Raw genomic sequence first — 22,305 nt, 5'->3', positions numbered from 1 at the left:
CCAGAATCGGGGAGGCTCAAAGCGGATCACGCAACGGGTGGCGAACTCGAAGTTGCCTTTGCGACCCTCACTTACTCCATCGTTCGAGCATATTTTTTGGGATCCTGCTCGACGACGCCTATTTACCAGGGATTGTTTCACAGTGAAGTTCGGTACCAGACTTCAACTGGCGAATCTTTTATTTTAGCATGGAGAGTTCGCATGTTTGACACTCTGAGTACAATACAAGTAAAAAGCCTGTCTTGGTATGTCGTAGCATAGAAGTGTATGAAACCTTAGCAGAAGAACAGAATTAGTTCACGATGTTTATTTTTTTTTGAATTGCGGCTCATTCGTTTACACCCGTCCCATTTGCTGCTGTGTTATCGTTTTAAGGAGTAGCCGTGCCAAGCATGATATTCTTAAGTGGAAAACGCAGAAGTCCGCAATGTTACGAAGCTAAAGCAAAATACAGCCCTGTAAACTTCATATTCGGAAATTTCATCCACAAGGAGGGAGGTTGCAGGTCGGGGTGGGGGTGGGGGGTGGGGAGGGGTGATGGTGGTGAAGAATGTTTGGAGCGAGGGAGGTCGTGAATGCAGGTTGGAAGGAATATGGTCAAGTGAAGGAGTCAATGAGACGGGAAGGGCTGGAAGTTTCCAGAATGCTTAGCGTGACGGAAAGTCCTCTGGACCCTCACGGTACATTTTTCTGAATTTTGACACACACTTCCCCACACACCCTCATCTCTGACTTACCCCGCTCCCACAGTCTTTCTCTCCCCCGTCTCTATGCCCAACCAGGGTCTTTCTCGCCCCAGTCTCTCTCCGTACACCACCGTCTCGCTCTCCCCCTCGGGCTCTTTCTCCACCACCCCGCCGCTCACTAAATGCCCTGTTTCTCTTCACAGTGTCTTTTCCCCACCTGTCTCTCTCCTCATCTTTATACGGTTTCAGTCTCTCGCCTCCACCACCGATCTCTCCCCAGTCCTATCTTAGTGTCTCAGCAGTTCCGATCTCTCTACCCATCCGAAATCTGGCTCATCACCCTGGTCTCTCTGTCCACCCAAGGTCTCCCTCTCCCGATCTCTCCTTCTCTCTCCATTGATCTCTCGTACCTCGCCGGCCTATCTCTCGTCTCTCTTCTTCACTCTCCCCTCCAGTCCCGCTCTCCCAGGTTCTTTCTTCTATCCCCAGTCTTTCTACCCCAATCCCCTCTCTCTCTCTCTCGTCCCTCTACCCTCCTCTCTCTCTCTCTCTCTCTCTCTCTCTCGCTCTTTTCCACAAACCGCCTCTCGCCTCCGTCTCTCACCGTCTTCTCTTGCGTTCCCTCTTTCCCCTCATCTACCACCCGTCTCGCTCCCTCCCCAATCTCCCTTTTGTCTCTTTCTGCCCTTGTCACTCTCTCCCCGTTTTCCCTAGCCCATTCTCTATTTGCACCATCTGCCTCTTACCCGTCAATCCCTCTCTTTCACTGCCTGTCTTTATATCCTCCAGTTTCTCCCCGAGTCTCTCTCACCCTGTCTCTCTCCCCGTGTTTCCCTCTCCCTCCAGTGTCACTAACTCCCTAGCGTTCCCTACCTAGTCCTTTTCCCCGTCTTTCACTCCTCCTGTCTTTCTCTCTTCCAGTCTCTGTCACCCTCTCTCTCTCTCTTCCGCGACCATTACTACGCCGTCTTTCTCCCCAATCACAATATGACAAAGCTAAAGCAACATTCAGCCCTGTAAACTTTATATTCGGTAAATTTCATCCACAGGGAGGAAGGTTGGAGGTCAGAGGGCGGGTCATAGTTGTGAAGAATGTTTGGAGCGAATGTTATCGTCGATGCGGGTTGGAAGGAGTGGGGTCAAGGGAAGGAGTCATTGAAACGGGAAGGGTTGGATATTTCGGCATCTCTTTACAATGGTGGCATTGGAATCCCAGAATGCTATACGTGACGGAAAGCCCTCTAGCGCTTACACTACGTTTTTTCTGGATTTTGTCTCCATACACGTTCAGCTCAGACTTACCCCGCCCCCACAGATTTTCTCCCCCACATCTCTCTGCAAAACAGCGGTCACTTTCTCTGCTCAGTGTCTCACCGTACTCCACCGTTTCGCTCTCCCCCATGCTCTTTCTCCAGCATCCGGCCTCACACTAAGTGTCCTGTCTCTTCACAGAGTCTCCTTCGCATCTCTCCTCTCCGCCTCTATAACGATGCAGTCCACCCACCGATCTCTCCCCAGCTCTATCTTAGGCCTCCACCTCCGCCCACCCGCACTCCGATCTCTCCACACATCCGAAATCTCTCTCATCACCCCGGCCTCTCTCTCCAACAAAGTGACATCCCTTCAGATCTCTCTCTCCAATTCCTGGCTGTTATCCTGCTCAATGCTTTCACCATCACGAGTATTTTACTGGCCAGTCGATCCCGCGGCAGACTCCGGGCTCCCAGTAGTGGTCAGAGTTCAAGCGGCCCCGAGATGCAGAACCTCACAAAATCCTTGGTTGTACTGCTGGTCGCCTCGGGAGATTTCACCCTGCCTGGGCACTGTATTGGGTGACGGCTATCTAGAACAGGATGGTTCATGCAGCGGACGTCCCACATTGTTTGAAGATAACTTCATGTTTCAATGAACTGTGCTACTTGCTGAGTATCTGAGCTCGTTACCTCGTCAGTCAGAATAAGCTCAGGGTGCAGCTGAAGGAGGCGCTGAATTCTCCTCTGACACTCGTTTTGAAAAGGATCCGACACTGTTTGTCTGTGTGACTAGCGTCCTTCACTTCTGCTTTCAAGAAGGAGTTCGGAATGTTATCCATTGATTATCCATGTCGCTCCAAATTCTCCCTGGATGAATGGACACAACTCTGTAGTTTCAACAGGTCATGTCCCTCACTCTTCCCTGAGGATCCCTGCCAACCTCCTCCATTGTCATCTGCAACCATATTCATTCCGTTAAGGGGCTGAAACACTTGATAACCTCTCGAATGCATCACACGGAGTAGAATAGAACCACATACATGCTGTGACATAATCCCAAATTTTAGTGCTCGGAACGTACGGGGGTTACGCTAGGCAGACAAAGTAAGTACAGAACCCATTGAATATCAGGCAATGTTGCTGTTCAAACACACTGAAAGTTTCAATGTTATAACGCACCGCAACTTAATAAACTTACGCATAACATACAACTCGTCAATGGGACAGTCACAAATCGGATCCATTAAACTGATAAATAAATTCCACTCTGTGGGCCTAGAAATGTACTAATGTATCATTAGATAAATGACCAAGTCATAATCACATCGTGAGAGCCTAATGTTTATGAGATTAGTTCGTTCCACAAGTTTGCAGCTGCAAGGATGGAAAGCTCCTGGCCTTTAAAACACTTTATCTGAGTACAGCTTTTCAGAGTCATTGATAACCTGGACATTATAGGACACCCGATTATTGTAGTTGGAAGGGAACATTCCTGATCGGTTAGAGCGTCGAAGGATATGGCAAGGAGGCAGTTGAATGGGTTTGAGTGGGATCTGGGATCAGCCATGATGGAATGGCAGAGTACGGCTGAACAAATTGATTTTCTTCTATTTCTTATGGTCCCGTCGTCTAACAGGGTTTGTTAGAGGTACGTTCGCTGTGCAGAGGATGGTGGGCGCATGGAACGATCTACTAGACATGTTTGTAGAGGCCGATACATTGGGGTATTTAAAAACTCTCAGTTAGGCACATTGGTTATGCAAATAGTACGTTGTGTTGTACTCAGAGTAGATTATAAGAGCGGTACAACGTCGTCGGCCGATGGACCTGTAATGTGTTGTAATGTTCTGTGTCCTATCCTCCCGGTAAGGGTCATTGAGTGCAAAACTGTAACTGAAGTCCTACCAAAGGATTATATGAATTCCTGACTATTCTACTCACCAGCCGTCCCGCTGAAGGCAAACATGCCACTTGCGCTTTTAACATCCTGCCAGCTTGCGTACACACTGTCAGTGAGCCCTATATTTTAGCGGACAGATTACTCTGTAAAGCAATGGTGTACAATTCTGTTAACGGTCTGTGATTAATTGCATACTTTCACTTATATTAGAACTCCAAGTGCAGTTGCTCCGCACTTGTTTGGATTAAACTCCATCAGCAATGTCCATATCTGATCTTTATTTTCCAAACAGTAGATGTTTCTGATCGAGCCCTTCTGTAGGATTCATCTGGGCTTTTTATCGCTGGAATACTTTGTTCGGATATGGAAGGACACTTTGCCTTCAGGTGCTGCGACACAATACCTGCACCGTGGGAAGAAGAAAGAAACCTGGAAAATACGCGTAATGTTTTCTCCTGGTACTCAGTTATCCGACCATATGTGACAAAGCTACAACGATCAAACAGGCCATGAAATTATGCTTCCGTCCCCTGCTCACGAAAACATGAAAAAAATATAAACATACTCCGCTTTCAAATCTGGTAAATATAATGCAAGTTTCAACAAAAATATTTTCTGTTACATTACAGGTTTCCATTCTGGGGTCCACGGACCCCTCGGATAATGATGGGAGTCCATGCTATAAAAACATTTTGAAACTCCTGGACTACAACATAGTTAAATCTGATTTAATGGAAGGAAACTAAATTACACAGGACTATATCCCTCATGAGTTTGTATAAACGCGGTAAAAGGACGTAATGCAGCTCACAATTAACGAGAAGCACTGTGTAGCGATCCTGCAGGTACCTGAACCCCAGACATGGTCATGAATTCCTGCCATCCTTATGACGTGTTAGTGACGGGAATGGGATGTCCCCAGTCACACCCCGCTCCCCCAACATGAATAGGTGTTGACGTCACAATACAGAAGATTAGCACGTGACAAAGACGTCATTGACATCTGCACATGCGTAAGAGACCCTGACAGACAGCACACATTTTGGATTCAGCCGAGATTTTTACACCCAGCAGAAAGCTAAGCGAGTCATGCAGCATCTATGGAGGGGAATTTACAGTTGTGACTCCCGACCTCATTAGGAATGGAAAGGAACTGGGCAGAGGTCTGTGTAAAGGAATGTAGTTGGATTCGAGAACACATATCGCAAGTGCCAAAACAAAGAGTGTAGAACAGCGGCTCTGCCTTCATAAAAGTTTCCCCAGAATCCGCATTTAAACTTTTACAAACTTCTACAGACTCACAGAACATGTTATCTTCTTTTGCGTGTTCATTGTCGTATCTCGTGTCATCGGAGTACTTATTTTATTAATTTACTTTAAAATTTGAACTTCGACATTCTTAGTCCTGAGTTTCAGTTCTTCATCTACCACAGAGGATTTTAATCTAACGTTGTACGTGTGAACAGTCACGCGGTGCGCAAAGAAAAGAATCACATTGTTGCTGCTTAATGCGCTGCTCACGGTTTCATGTAAACCACAATGAGTTATAGACTGAGAGCTGAAATCAGAGCGCCACTGAGACGCGATACAAACGTAAAATGTTCCACATATTTATGGCAAAACACAATCAGGGATAATTGAATTTACATTTACATTTTATTTACAGAGCTTCCCATTTAGTGTAAATATATATTTTGCCCCATTCTTCAGCTCCTCCCTGAATTTCCTCTGTGTCAGTCCATAGATACACGTGTTGGTGCAACATTAACATATACCCAAACTCTTGTAGGATAAATGTAGGCGTGTTGTAATATTTATCTGTGAAAAACACGTTTACCGCTGCCCAGGTCATGGAGTGTACAATATTGGTTATCCACAATAATATGAAATTGGCAGAGAGAGCGAACAACAAAACCATTGACTTTCTCCGGGTCTGAACCTCTGGATCACTTTTGTCGTCAGTATGGCTCCGAAGTCCACGGCGAACCATATTCGCTGCTATAATATATCTGGCGGTTAAAACATTGAACAGCAGAATTAAACCAACTGGTAATAACGGGTTCATGATGGTGTCAAATAACTCGTAACCTCTCCACAGGGATGATGTATAGTACTCGGGTTTGGGAATGCACTTCCCTGGTTCTCCTGCAAGATAAAATGGAAATGACTGAACGCAGCTACAGATGGTCACTACCACGATCACCACGGTCGCTGTTCTCTCGGTACAATATCGGGTCCGCAGCTTCTGAAGGCAGATCGCGACGTAGCGATCGAAAGTGAAAGCGACTGTCAGCCAGACGGAACAATCCATGGCTGCGATCGTCAGAATAGGTCCCAGAGCACGCAGCCGAGATTTCATCACGAAGACAGCATACAAATAGAGAGTATTGATTTTGTCCAATACAACACCAAGGAAAACGACCATCAGATCAGCTGCCGCCATGGCCACGAGGTAGCGAGTGATACATTTGGAGAGCCCACAATTTCTGCGAGACAGGATCACAATCGCCACTAAATTAACTGAAACAAAAGAAAAAGATTTATTGCTTAATGGGTCTCGAGTGCTCAGTGTGACTTTATTTGGATGGTAGGTCTAGTAGACGAGCTCGTGTCGCTGCCAGAAGGGGCCGCCAGTGCGCTGACTGAGATCGATCACCCTGACACCCCTTCAACGACATGCAACTGAGCTCTCGCCAGTTTCACGCCGGGATGATTAGATTAGATTATAAAGACACGTAGTCCTCTTTTATTGCCATTTAGTAGTGCATGCATTAAGAAATGATACAGTATTTCCTCCGGTGTGATATCACAAAACACAGGACAGAACAGACCAAGACTGAAAAAAAAAACAACAAAACCACATAATTATAACATATAGTTACAACAGTGCAACAACACCATAACTTGATGAAGAAGTCCATGAGCACAGTAAAAAGTTCAAAGTCTCTCAAATGTCCCACATCTCACGCAGTCGGGAGAAGGGAGAAAAACTCTCCCTGCCATGCCCGACCACGGTCCGACTCCGAGTCATCCGAAAACTTCGAGCTCTGATCAGCTCTCCGACACCGAGTACTGAGCGCCATCTCTATCCGAACGATTCGACCTCCATCTCGGTCGCCAACAGCAGGCAAAGCCGGGGATTTTGACAGCTTCCCTCCGATAGATTCCCGATCACGCAGTAACAGCAGCAGCGAACTAGCATTTCAGAATTTTTTCCAGATGTTTCTGTGTGCTTTCACGTCCGTCTCCATCAAATCAGAATTGCCCACGGCCGCTATTTAACGGATACGATATCATTTTTCACCGGAGGGCTGCGCACGCCCGGCGCGCTGCTCTCCCTCTCCTCCCGCCGGATGGCAATGGGCAAGAAGAAAAACGGTTCGAACTCCATTGGTTCATAAAGCAGAGAGCAGACAAGAGGGCATATTCGGATCAAATTGTTTGACGGCATCCTTCATTATCTGTCCTGCTCCGTGTCCTTCTCTGTGCTGTTCATTTATGCTGCTCGCGTGTTCCTTCTCCACGTTTAGTGGGGCCTGGTTGTTCACCATTGGACAAAAGGCACAGGCAGAGAAAGGGACAAAGTACTGACGAGTGGAAATAATGAGCCAGGAAAGAAATTAGTATCAGGCCGGGTAAGTGGTAAAGAAATCATTCAATTCGTCTGGATTGATACGAGTGTCGTCTGCTAGAGAAGTGAAGAATTGGAGGTTCTCAGATGAATCTGTGGCTGAAAATGCAAAGACAGATTTTTTTTTTAAATATTGGCGTCGCTTTATTCCACAAGTGACCTGTACAATAAGGGCAGTTTGCACTGCTACGGCAGAGGAGCAATAAACGTAGGTTTTTCTATGCTGCGATTAAATTGACCTGGTCATGCGTTCAGCAGCACCGGGGGGGGGGGGGGGGCAAATGAGTGGCAATAAAGAAGCAAGAAGCTGATACAGAAGTCAGGCGGATTACCTTCAGTAGACAAACAAGGCAACAGCAAGGCAATGACTGGGGCAAAGTGAATTGAATGTATTCAGAGTGGAGACAGCAACACGCTATCGTGATATTATGCCCATTACCGAAACGTAGCAGAAAGGAAGAATGTGAGACCATAAAACCATAAAACATGGAAGAAAAATGAGGCCATTCGGCCCACGGAATCTGCTCCGCCATTCCATTGACTGATTCTATTATTCCTCAACCCCATTCTCACGCCTTCTCGCGGTAACCTTTGACGCCCTGATTAATCAAGAACTTGTAATCCTTCACCTTAAATATAACCAAAGTCTTGGACTGCACAGTCTTCTGTGCTAAAGTATTCTAGAGATTCACCAGCCACTTGCGAAATACGTTTTCCTAATCTTTGTTTAAATTCGACGTCCTCTGTGTTGAAGATGGGACTTCTGGTCCTAAACTCCCCCACTATCGGAAACATTCTCTCGACTTCCACACTTTGTTCACCTTTCAATATTCGATATATTTAAATGTCAACAACTGTAAACCCCAGCGTGTACAGTCCCATATCTGTCGAACAGTCCTTATATATTAGCCCTTTTGCTCCTGTGATCCTTCTCGTAAACATCCTGTAGAGTTTCCCCTGAGCCAACACATCTTCTCTTTGATGAGGGGCTCAAAACTTCTCATACTATTCCGTGTATTCTGATGAATGCCTTATGAAGCGTCAGTGTTACATCCTGGTGTTTGCGTTCTAATTCTCATGAACTGAATGCCAACGTTACATATACATTCCTGGACAGAGACTCATCCTGACTTTAATTGACCTTAATGGCATCCTAAACCAGGACACCCAGGTCCCTTTGCACCTCTGATTTTTGAATGTATTCTCCATGTAGACAATTATCTACGCCTTTATTCGTTCTATGCATTTCGCCACACTAACCTTCACCTGCCACTTTGCTGTCCATTGACCCTATCTGTCAAATTCCTTCTGCATGCATCCGGCTTCCTTACCGCTATCTGCTCCACCATCTATCTTCATAACTCCAGCAGACATGTCCACAAAACCATCAATTCCTTCGTCCCAATCATTATCATATCACAGGAAAAGGATCGGTCCCAACACCAATGACAGAACACAACATTAGGCGGAATGCACAGCAGAGCCACCATAACTATTCACGTTAGAGGACATCGTGAATCAAACACATTCACTTAGCATTAGAATCTGAACCAGAACCAGGTTTAATATCAGCGGAAAATGTCCTGAAATTCATTACATGCGAAATATAAATTTGTAAGGTTATGATAAAGTATATTAAAACAAAAAAAAACGTGTTTCTATTTTCAAAATTTCCTGAGTGAGTTGATCTTGGATGGGAAAACACATCCGCTCCAAGTTGCAACGCATAATATAAAGACTACAGTATGTCACATATCGGGGCATTTCCACGAGCTTACCGGGAATACCAACGGCTGCCAGTACGGGGTAGTAGATACGGACAATATAATAAATTGCTGGATATCCCATTTTCTGCCAGAAGCGGCAGTCAGTTGTACGAAAAGTGCCAAATGTCTAGATGTACTGGTTCAGTGAGCCCTTATATACCAGGAGGAATGTCCCTTAAGTCAATTAATATCCCTTTAGTTACATTAGCTACAGGACAGTGAACAAGCAACCAGTGTTTGTCTCAGTCTATTTTTATTCATTGTGACATTGTGTCACCGGGCGTTACAGACAATTCATTCGTTGTTTATTCAATGTATTTTAGAAGAGTCAGAGAAATAGCATACTACAACACAGAAAACAGAACCCATCCATTTCATGTCTAATTCTGCCTGGATCTCCATACGGTTACATTCAGGTACTTAGCCAAATTTGTCTTAAACGTTACATCAAAACTGCGTCCATCACTGTCGCTGGCAGCTAGTTGCACACTCTCCCCACTCTTAGAATACAGCTCCCGATCAGTTTTCCTTTAAGCTTTTCACTTTTCACTCTTAACCTATGAGAGATTGTTCTAGTCTCACTCAAAGGGGGACAAAATCCTGTTTCCATTTACTCTTCATAATACAGTGTGCCTCTACGAAATCTCTACACGTTTGCTGCGCTCAAGGGAAGAAAAAGCAATGTCCTAATCTCTTCAAACATTCCCTATGAATCAAATCTTCAAGTCTCGACAAAGTCCTGGTAAATTTGCTCTGTATCTTTCAATCTCATTGATTTCTTTGTGCGGATAGTTGACCAGAACTCCGCACAATACTCCAAATTGTGCTCGCCAACGTATAATGCAACTTTAGAATAACATCCTGGACTGAATAGTCTGATTCATCAATGACTAACTGCCAAAAACCCGCTTCACCACCCAATCTACCTACGACGCCACGATCAATGAATAATGGATCTGTACTCAGAGACCCCTTTGTTCCACTGCACTCCTCAGTGACGTACTCTTCCATGTATCCGTCCTACCCGGGTCAGCCCTCCCAGTGTGCATCATCCCACACGTCCGCAATAACAGCTGACCCAGCGGTGATCACTGATGCCCCCCACTATTCTCAGGCCTCCTTTCAGAGTGGCGACCATATAACTTCACTCTCCGGCCTCTACCGCAAAATCATGTTGAATCCGGCTTACTGCTTCCCACCAAATAAAAGGGACTGAACCTCTGGACTAACCGCCCATGTGGGTTTTGTCAAAAGCTTTGTTAATGTCCAACTCGACAAGACGCACTGACACTTCATGAGTTTCCCTGGTAACTCCTGGACAAAATTTGTAAGATTGCTTAGATACGACGTACCACTTAGAAAATCACGTTGACTTTCAACAATAATGCCTTGTCTATCGAAATACCGACCATATACATCCCGACATGTCGAGTACGTGAAATGATTTACCTACTATTGGCGTCATAATCATTGGCCTATAATTTCCTAACATAATTAGAGCATCCCCTGACCAGAAAATTAAAAAAAATATAAATTTTCCTGTCACCTGTCACCTTAACCTTGATAAAAGTACTTTTAAATATATCTGCCGAGAGCTCCGAAATGAATGAACTTGCCTCCCAGCGTTGGAAGGGGTTTCAAGGATCTAGAACTTAGAATATAGACAATAGACAATAGGTGCAGGAGTAGGCCATTCGGCCCTTCGAGCCAGCACCGCCTTTCACTGTGATCATGGCTGATCATCCACAATCAGTATCCAGTTCCTGCCTTATCTTCATAACCTTTGATTCCGCTATCTTTAAGAGCTCTATCCATCTCTTTCTTGAAAGCATCCAGAGACTTGGTCTCTACTGCCTTCTGGGGCAGAGCATTCCATATATCCAATATCTGGGTGAAAAAAGTTTTTCTTCAACTCCGTTCTAAATGGCCTACCCCTTGTTCTTAAACCGTGGCCTCTGGTTCTGGACTCACCCATCAGCGGGAACAAGCTTCCTGCCTCCAGCCTGTCCAATCCCTTAATAATCTTATATGTTTCAATAAGATCCCCTCTAAGCCTTCTAAATTCCAGTGTATACAAGCCCAGTCGCTCCAATCTTTCAACATGTGACAGTCCCGCCATCCCGGGAATTAACCTTGTGAACCTACGCTGCCCTCCCTCAATAGCAACAATGTCCTTCCTCAAATTTGGAGACCAAAACTGCACACAGTACTCCAGGTGTGGTCTCACCAGGGCCCTGTACAGCTGCAGAAGGACTTAACCTCGAAAATTTCTTTCAAGAGAAACTTATTGAGCTAGCTTTCTCTCTATCTATCTATCCATCGAACTAACTGTCTGCCTATCTATCTGTCTGTCTGTCTGTCTGTCTGTCTATCTATCTATCTATCTATCTATCTATCTATCTATCTATCTATCTATCTATCTATCTGTCTGTCTATCTGTCTGTCTATCTATCTATCTATCTATCTATCTATCTATCTATCTATCTATCTATCTATCTATCTATCTATCTATCTATCTACCTATCCATCTACCTATCCATCCAGCTATCTGTCTATCTATCTATCTGTCTATATTGCTATCTATCTGAGTGTCTGCCTAATTCTCCTTCACGTTTTGTGCCAGAGCAATGTCATGACAGCTTTTAAACCAGCCAGCTTCCCTCTTCTCTTCTCTTGTTAAGTCCTTATTCCTGCTGTGCAGCCCCTTCGGTTTGATACCCCTCGAAAACCAGGGTACTGTAAGATTGGTGGACCTGCCTTTTGTTCTAACAGGAACACTGCACTCTCAATTCCACTTTCAAGGTCTCCCACTTACCAAGCATTTATTTGAACAGATCTGGCAAAGTCAATCCCATCCAGTCCTCTATAGTATCGGAGTCCCAGTCAATATATAGGAAGTTCAAATCAACTCCGAATACAATTTTAATTTTCTTGCACCCATCTGACATTTCTGCAAATCTGCTCCTCTCAATTCCGCCGGTCTTTAATGTAAAATCAATACCGTGGTCATCACTTCGTTTTTTATTCTGTTCTACTCATGCAGTCTCATTAGAGGAGCCCTCCTGTCGGTCCTGTCTGAGCACTGATGTGACATATTCCATGACTAGTAATGCCACCCTTTCCCATTTAATAACAACCTCTCATTTTTATCGTTTATGAAACAACGGAAGCCCGGAACATTGATCTGCCAGCGATGCCACCCCGCGTGTAATTGTCACCAGTGGCTACAATATCAGTACTCCGCGTGTTGATCCATTATCTAAGATCATCTGCTTTATCTAAAATACCCATTGTATTGAAACAGACCAATTCAGAGTATTAGTCGCACCATGGCCAGTCTATCGGTCATGCCTTTGTATGTCGGCTTAATATTTGCTTTCCGCACATCTACTTCACTAGCTGACCTGTCGCACTAAAATCCATATCGCCACAACTTCATTTTAAACGTCTCGGAACAACATTAGGAACTCCTGACACAACGATATTGGATCCCGTACAGCTGATATGCAATCCGTCCCCATTGTGAACGTCCGACCTGCCGTGGACCAGAGTCCAATGATCCAGAACTCTGAAGTCCTCTCTCCTGCACTGTCCCCTTCGCCACGGCTGAACTGTGTCATGTTCATATTTCAAGCATCACTGGCATTTGCTCCGGGTAGCAACCTCCATACCACCACCCTTGTGGTCCGGCCCTTTAAATTATCACCTAAGTACCCGGAAGTCACTTTGCAGGACATCGTTTCTCATCCTGTCTATGTAATTGATAAGCCCACGTTTCACAACCTTGGCTGCTCCCCCTCCCCCAGACACCCCCACATTGATAATGCTATGGGCCACTATCCGAAATTTCACCGACCCTGCTACCTCGGGGTCATATTGTCTTCGAATCTCGCCCACATACAGTTCTGCCTGTTCCTGTAACCAATGAATGCCCTATTATTACTATCGGTTTTCTTTCCATGTCGAGTGCGGTAGTGAGGCCCGAGACGATATGGACAACGGAGGCAGGGAAGCGTTTACAGGACTGGACTGTGTTCAGAGATTCAGGTTCGGGTCTGGAGTCCACCATCTGTGCGGATTGGAAATAACATCCCCACCTCGCTGACAATCAGCACTGACGCACCACAAGGACGCCGCTGTTGTCACCGACGTCATTAAACCCTGCCTGGATGAGTGTTTGCCTCTGAAATATCCCAGTACATCCCAAAACCAAAATTCGAGGAAAGCAGGAGGTGCTTTGTCTACTGACAGCCAGATCAGTGGCACTGAAGTCTGGTGACCCAGGTCTGTGCAATTAAACCTGGTATGACTTGCGAAGGGTTATTTCAAGAGCTAAGAAGGAATTCCTAGAGAGGTTAGCGGCGACGTCGGATACACGTCAACTCTGGCAGGGTTTGCAGCTATTACTTCCTCAAAGGAAAAAAAAAACATCATGACTCACAGTGAAGTTTCTATTTTATATTAGGTTATAAAGGAAGAATAAAGCTTCAGCGATGAGGATCCCTGCACCATTCGTTGACCCTGTGACCTCAGTGCTGGAAGCCGACGTCAGCACGTCTTTTAGATGGGTGAACCCTGCAAGGCAGGATTCCCCGATGGAGTACCTGGTAAGGCTCTGAAAACGAGCATCAACCAACTGGCAATGGTATTGAAAGACATTTTCAATAGCATTGCTGCGGATGGAAGTTCGCACCTGCTTCTAAAGGGAGATAATTATAACAGTGCCCAACAACATCAGTGTAAACTGCCTTAATGAATATTTCAAGAGCTCCCTCGTCTACAGTGATGAAATGCTTTGAGATGTAGGTCTTGGCTCCAATCATCTCCAGTCTTTGTAAGGATCTAGACCTTCTGCTGTTTGCCTACGCAACAATAGGTCTGGATGAATCTCCTCGCGACCCTGGGTAACCTGAACAATACAAATTCCTCCGTCAGGATGCAGAATATTGGCTATAGCTCAGCGTTCAACACCATCATTCCCACAGTCCTGATGGAAAAGGTACAGATCATGTGCCTCTGTACCACCATCTGTAACTGGATACTCGACTTACTAAAAGGAAGACCACCATCTGTGCAGGTTTGAAATAACATCTCCACCTCGCTGATAATCTGCACTGCGCGCCACAAGGATGAGACCACTGCTCCACCCTCTGTACACCCATGATTGTGTCACTAAGCACAGCTCAAATGCAATCTATAAACCTGCTTATGATACAACTATGGTTGGCAGAAACTCAGATGGTGACGAGAGGGCGTACAGGAAGGAGATGTACCAGCTGGTGGAGTGGTATCGTAGCAGCAACCTTGCACGTAATGTTAGTTAGACAAAATAACTCGTTGTGGGCTTCAGGAAGGGTAGAACAAGAGAACACAAACCAATCCACATAGAGTGATCGGAAGTGGAGAGAGTGAGCAATTTCATATTCCTCGGTGCCAATATCTCTGAGGAGACAGCCTGTTCTCCATGTCGCCATAAAGACGGCAAAATAGCGGCTACATCTCTTTCGGAGACTGAGGATATTTGGTTTTGTCACCTACAACACTCAAAAACTTCTACAGATGCACCGTCGAGAGCAGCTGACTGTCTGCATCACGGTGTTGTGTGGTGGTGGTGGAGGGGCGGCCACTGCACAGGATCGAAATATGTTGCACAAGTTTGAAAACTAAGTCAGTTCAATCATGGACACGAGCCTCCGTAGAATCCAAAACATCCTGAAGGAGCGGTGCGTCAGGAAGCCGGCGTCCATCATTAAGGATCCCTCCCCCACCCAACGTGCCCTTTTCTCATTGTACTGTCAGGAAGGAGGTGCAGGATCCTGCAGGCGCATGCTCAGTGATTCAGGAACAGCCTGGTCTCCTCTGTCAGTGGATGTCTAATTGGACTTTGAAGCCTTGAACATTACTGTTTTTTTTCCCTCCACACATGAGAAAAGATCTATCCTGATGTTTCTCAAAATTTCCAGCACATCATCTCTCTTAAACTCGACATGGTCCAGTATATCAGCCCACTTAACCTCTTCACAAAGATCGAGATCACTCTCAGTGATGGATACGGAAGTAAAGTCTTCATGAAGTTACTGCCCCACCTCCCCGATTCCAGGTGCACATTTTATCTTCTATCCCTGATCGGTCCTACCCCCACTCTAGTCATCAGCTTCTTCTTCACATAAATCTGGAATGCCTTGGGGCTTTCCTTAATCCTCCTTGCTAAATCCTTCTAAAAACCTTTCTAACTCTCTTAATTCCATTCTTCAGTTTGTCTCCGGCTAACTCTACAGCCCTGTCTGATCCTTGCTTCATAAACTTTAAATCTGTTTCTTTCTTCCTCTTGACGAGATGTTTCACATCTCTTGTCACCCATGGTTCCTTCACCCTGAAATCTTTTACCTGCCTCAGTGGGACAAACCTAATATACCTCCATAATTCCGTTGTGTATTTCCCAGAGCACATCTGTTCCTGTCCATTTCCAGCCATATAGCATCATAATTCCACTTCGCACAACTGATTACTTAAGGAACTGAAACGGAGCTGTGGGGAGATAGTGGGACTGTTTATTCGGTCTGTTGGGAGGTCGTGGGACAGCGTGATTAACTTGGAGACTGACAAGATCGGAGATAGGTAAAGGGAACGGAGCAGTTAAATCGTTTGGGGACTGCCATGGGCCCATGGGAAGAGAACCGGGCGGTGGGATTAATCTAGGCATTGACACTGGTTGTGGGGAGAGAGTGGGACAGTGTCATTAGTCTAGGAACTGACATGGACTGTGGGGAAAGACAGTGGAACAGTGTGATTAGATCGGCGGATGACGAAGACTCTGGTGAGTGAGTGGGACGGAGCGATTAGTTCGGGGACAGACACGGGCTGTGGGGAGATTGGGATAGTGTGATTAATTTGGGGACTGACACAAGACTGTGGGTAATGGCAGGGCAGTGGTGTTAGTTTGGAGACTGAAACGAGTTTGTGGGGCAATCGAGGTGCAATGTGATTACTTTGAGACTGACACGTGTCTGTGAAATTATTTTGAGGACTGACGCAGGGCTGCAGGATTAGTGTGTGTTCCCTGTTTATGAACGGAGGCTGCTGGAACAGAGTAAATCACAATAAAATATTAATATTATTATATTTTTTTCACAATCTGTGTTATTCCATAAGTATTTAAAGTGATCTATTGAGCTAATTTAAGACCATGCCCCGAACTCTTTCCTCTCCGTCGAGGAGCTCCCCCTGACGGCCCAACGCCGCATTACCGCGATCTCATTCCACACTTCCTTTGAGCTCAGGACCACGGAATCCCAAGCCCAGGAACACCGCCCACCCCACATGTGCCGGGAATCCGGGATTCCCTTCCCCACCCCCCACTTACCCTGTCGCCGCTGGCTCCAGGAATCAGTCCCACGAAGGTCAGATAAATCTTCAACCTTCCAGCCCCTTCGTTTGACACCGCCGGCCCTGGACCATATCAACCCGGAATGACTCTGCCGGGGCTATCAGTTCCTCCCTCCTGCCGGGCCTGCGGCAGCAAGAGCCTGCCATGACTCTCCCGGCCGTCTGGATGATCGCGGACCCTCCGGTAAAAGACTCCGCCACCTCCCTGGAAGCTGAAGCCGAGATACATACCCCAAACTCGCCGCCTGCCCCTCTTGGGCCCGAAAGGGTTGCGAAACCTCTTTGTACACAGCCCCCTGACGTTCCCCCTCCTCCCGCTCCCTCAGCGCCTGAGACAGAAGCCTGCGATAGCTTCAAAAGTCCACACGCGAGATGGCGGTTTTTCGAGCCGGGATATGCGGCTAAGCACCGGCGGGCCTCCCGGTCGAAGAGAGCTAGATGGGAACGGAAGAGGTTGGGATGCTCCGGGGTATGAGCGACCACGACTCAGGCCAGATCCTCTACAAGGGACTTGCCCCGAACTCCATTACGTTCCGGCTCCAGGGTGCACTGAGCACCATCTGCGACTCCAGACCGGACAGGAGGCTGGTTATATGTCCCCGGGCTGATCCTCCTGGGGACCCTTCGTCTCCAGCCGACGGGCAGGGAGACAGTGCCGTCCGAGAAACGCAGAGTTCGGATGCAGGGAGGGTGATCCCTCTGGAGACAGGGAGCGAGGGTCAGGTCGGAGGAAAGGAAGAACTGCAGGGGAAGAATGTGAACGTATCCATCAGATCGATTGCGAGGATGTGGCAGGTGCGCATGCGGCTGCTTGATAGCGCTAGTGTATCGTCTGGACCCCTTTCGCGTATGAGGCGCTGACTCCGCGAGGGCTTTCCAGTGTCCGTGATTATCGTCTCGGGTGAGTTCGATTCGGTCCCACACTGTAAATTGTCCAGAGTGTCCCATTAGTAACATGACTCAGTATAAGTGTTTCATCATACTACTTTGCGTGTTTGTAACGGGAGCCAACGGATGTGGTCACAGAGACAAGGAGGGAGAGTGAAGATCGTGAAGACTGGTTGAGGAAAGGGAAATCGCGGATATGGTGTGGGAAGTAGTGGGGTCAAACAGGCGGGGTGGGAGAGGTCAGCGAGGTGGCCCGGGTTGCTTGTCTCAGAGGGACTTCAGAATGAAACCGCTGTAATCCCAGAATGCCCTGCAGGAAGCAACGTCCTCTAATCGCTCAGTGCTTTCATGGACAGTTTTCCCTGACTCACTCTTCCCTACCTCATCCCAGTCAGTCTCTCTCTCTCTCTCTCTGTCTCTCTCTCTATCTCTCTGTCTCTCTCTCTCTCTCTGTCAACCCCCAGTGTCTATATCCCTCCTTAAGTCATTTACTCCCGTCTCTCTGTATCCACCCATCTCCCCAGCCCCTCTGGCCACCAGTATCTGAACCTGCCTCTCTCTTCCTCGTTTCACTGCCCAATCCCGGTCTCTTCCTCCCACGAGTTTTTCTCCCTGCCCGCCGTCACTCCAACCCTAACCCCCGCAACCCCCACCCCCGTCCCGGGGTCTCCCCTTCCGAGTTCTCTTCCAATCTCCCTCCTCACACCGATCTCTCTCCCCTTCCCAAATATCTCTCCTCACCCCAGATCTTTCGACTTCCCCGGTCTCCCTCCCCCTGGTCTTTCTCTTACCCCTCGGTCTCTCTCTACTTCACCAGTCTCTCTCCTACGTCTCTCCTCCATCTCTCTACCTTAGCTCTGTCATACAATTCTCCCTCTACTCCGCCCCACTCTGTCTCCCTCCGTTTCCCTCTCCCTCTACAGTTTCTCCTCTCCTAGAATCTCGGCTGCGTCTGTCTCTCCCTCTCGCCCTTCTTTTCTCAGACTCTCGCCGCCGTCTCTCTACATTCCCCAGTCTCTTTCTCCTCTCACCCGTCTCTTACAGTCTCTCTACTCCATCTCTCCGTAACCCCGGCCTCTCTTCCCCAGTCACTCTCTCTACTTACCCAAACTCCTCGCCCTCCTCCGGACTTTCCGTCCGCCATTCTGTTTCTCATCCAGTCACTCTCTCGGCCCCCGGTCTCCGCACAGTCTCCCTCTCCGTCCTCGTTTCTCTCTCCCGGCTATCCCCCTCCCGCTTTCTACCGACATCAAACTCCCGACTTCGATCTCTTTCCCCATCTAAAATCTTTCCCCAACACCCGATCTCTCTCCGCACCACATCCCTCGAATTCCCCGGCCTCCCTCCCCTTGGTCTTTCTCTACCCTCCGCCTTCTCTCGCTCTCTCACCGTCTCTGTCCCCGTTTCTTTCTCCCCAGTCCCTCTCCCTCGTCTCTCTGGCCAGCGTCGTCTCCTTTCCCGGGTAATAACTTTTCTCTTCATTGACTGCTCATGGAGTGTCATGGAGTGAAGATTGCATGTGAACCGACGTGTTTTTTGAGTTGAATTAATAAAAGTTACTTCTTGTTAAACACGGATTCACTGTACCTCACTGAACTTTATTAGAAGATGGAGGCTGGAGGAGAAGATGGCGGCGCGACGCATCGCGCGCAGCTCTCTGGTGAAATGATATCGTTTCTGTTAAACAGGGGCCGTGGACAATTCTGTTTTGATGGAGACAGACGTGAAAACACATAGGAACATCTGGAGAAATTTCTGAAACGCCGGTTCGCTGCCGCTGTTACTGTGCGATCGAGAACCTTCCGGAGGGAAGGCCCCAAAATCCCCGGCTTTGCCTGCTGCTGGCGAATGAGGTTGAGGTCGAATCGTTCGGACAGAGATGGTCCTCGGTACTCGGTGTCTGAGGGCTGATCAGAGGCTCGAATTTTTCGGACGACTCAGTGTCGGATTGTGGTCGGGCATGGCAGGGAGAGTTTTCTTCCTTCTCCCGTCTGTGTGAGATGTGGGACATTCGAGAGACTTTGAACTTTTTTACTGTGCCCATGGCCTGTTCTTCATCAAGTTATGGTATTGTTGCGCTGTTGCAACTATATGCTATAATTACGTGTTTTTTATTAGTTTTTCAGTCTTCGTCTGTTCTGTGTTTTTGTGATATCACACCAGAGGAATATTGTATCATTTCTTAATACGTGCATTACTAAATGACAATAAAAGAGGACTGCGTGTCCTCATAATCTAATCTAATCTAGAAGGGGTGATTCTGGTAACAGCGGCGTCCATCATTAAAGTTGCCCACCAACAGGATACGCCCTCTGCACAGTGTTACCATCGGGATGGAGATACAGAAGCCTGAAACCTCGCACTCAGGGATTCAGGAACAGCTTCTTATCCTCTGCCACCTTAATTCAGGCTTTTTTCCCCTCTATATTAATTTGTCCTGTATTTCATTGCACTATTACGGGTTAACAAATTTCACGTCGTATGCCTGTGATATTAAATCTAGTTCTGAATCTGATTCAGATGAAGGGGGGTTTGTTAATTTGAATTTAAATTAGTTGAATAAATGAGTTGAAAGGCCATCAGAAACCCATGAGACGATGGGCTATATTGGGCTGTATTGAGCTGTTATATTCTCTGTTCTATGCTCTATCGTGTATACCGTATCTTACTATTTAAGTCGAATCGACTAATTATTTAAAGCTATGACACCTTCCCTTTCCAGATTACTCTCGGTGCGTCTGATAATGCTGCAGGAGAATTTGACAACAATCGGCCATAAATGTGAGTGCCGGCCGCTGGATGATATCGATAGTTTTGTTTGGAAAGGGCTCGTCAAGAATTACGAAATGAGGAATTGTCCTCGGTGTTCAGGCTACGCTGCTCATGGGGTATGAAGGGAAGTATCTGGACAAACAGGAACATTAGCGATAGTCAGTATAGACCGGTGCGTAGTAGGTCATGTCTAATCAATCTCACAGAGCTTTATCAGGTAGTAACCAGGAATGGAGTTGAAGGCAAGGCAGTGGATGCCGTCTACAGGGACCAGCAAGGAATTTGTAGGGTTCCGTATGGGAGGATGCTCGAGAAGGTTCATTCGCTTGGCATTCACGATGAGGTAGTAAATTGGATTAACCATTGGCTGTGTTGCGGAAACTAGATAGTGGTAATGGATGGTTGTCTCTCTGACTGGGGACTTGTTAACGGAGGAGTGCCACAGGGATGGTTGCTGTGACCGTCGTTATTTGTCATCTCTGTCAACAATCTGGATAATAATGGCGTTAACTTGATCAGCAAATTTGCCGATGACAACAGCATTAAGGGTGCAGTTAACAGCAAGGAAAAATACCAGAGCATGGTACCAAAAACGGGATATGGACCAGCTGCCAAAATGGGCTAAAAGATATCGGATCAGATTTAAGGCAGACAAATGTTAGATGCTGCATTTGGGAGGACCAGCCAGCGTTGGTCTGACACAATGAGGTATAGGGCACTGAAGAGTACGATAGGACAAACGAATCTGGGAATGCAGGTCCATAATTCAATGAAACTTTCGGCACAGTTAGACATGGTCGTAAAAAAGCTTTTCACACTTTGGCTTTCAAAGACCAAAGTACTGAGTATAGGAGTTGGGATGTTATGTTGATGTTGTTTAAGATTTTATTGAGGCCTAATTTGGAATATTGTGTGCGGTTGGGCTCAGCTACCTGCAGGAATGATGCAAATAAGATTGAAAAAAATGCAGGAAAAATCATACGACAATCGCCGGGACTGGATATTTTGAATTAAAAGGAAAGATTACATACGTTAGCACTTTATTCCCGAGCAGGTAGAAGACTGAGGGGAGATTTCATTGAGGTATACAACATTATGAGGCGTATAGAGAGAGTAAATGCAAGCGGGCTTTCTCCAGTGATGTCGGGTGGAGATCAAGGGTGAACGGTGAAATGTTTAAGGGAAAGATGAGGGGAAACTTCTTCATCCAGAGGGTCGTCAGAGTGTAGACAGTGCTGACGTCAGACTGTAGACAGTGCTGACGTCAGAGTGTAGACAGTGCTGACGTCAGAGTGTAGGCAGTGCTGCCAACGCAAATGGGAATTGAGATTTTGATGTCAACGTTTAAGAGATGATTGGATAATTGCTGGGACACGGATGGCCACGGTCCGGGTGCAGTCGATGGGAGTAGGAAGTTTAAATAATTCCTCACTAACCTGACGGGCTGGAGACCCTGTTTCTGTGCAGTGGTTTCCTGTGGCTGTCTAACTGTATGTCTGGGTTAGAACTTTAATGTCTTACTGCACCGACCAATCTAGAAAGTCGCTGACACTGTTCTATCCCTCTGTCCTTGCACACACTGAAGCATGGAGACTGAGGAAAATGGATGGTTATAGCATGTGAAGATGGAAGCTTAGGGAATTGTTTATTCTGCATTCTCCAACCGCCTGCGATGGCTTTGAAGGAAGACAAGTGTGAGCCCGGATGATTGATTTGCCTTCGCTGCGTTTTTAGTTTGTGTAGTTTTGTATGTTTCATCTATTATTGATTTCAGAGGGAGAAACGGATTCCACACCGACCATGTAGACTCAGGGTTGAATAGATCGAAATATGAGCGTATCTACACCCGATACGAGAAAACCACGATTCAGAGGTAAATTGGCATTGGGAAAAATTGGTGTGTACTTGAACTGGGAATTTGGAATTGGCATTTTGGAAGGCTGGCTCTTTTAATAAGCACCAAAAGCTGCTGCTGAGCACTTTGAAATGCTGGTTTTAAGTTGTAGGGCTCGATTGGAAAAGA

The sequence above is a fragment of the Mobula hypostoma genome, unplaced genomic scaffold (genome assembly GCF_963921235.1).
Source record: "Mobula hypostoma unplaced genomic scaffold, sMobHyp1.1 scaffold_130, whole genome shotgun sequence".
Lineage (NCBI taxonomy): Eukaryota > Metazoa > Chordata > Chondrichthyes > Myliobatiformes > Myliobatidae > Mobula > Mobula hypostoma.
This window is presented reverse-complemented; position numbering follows the sequence as displayed.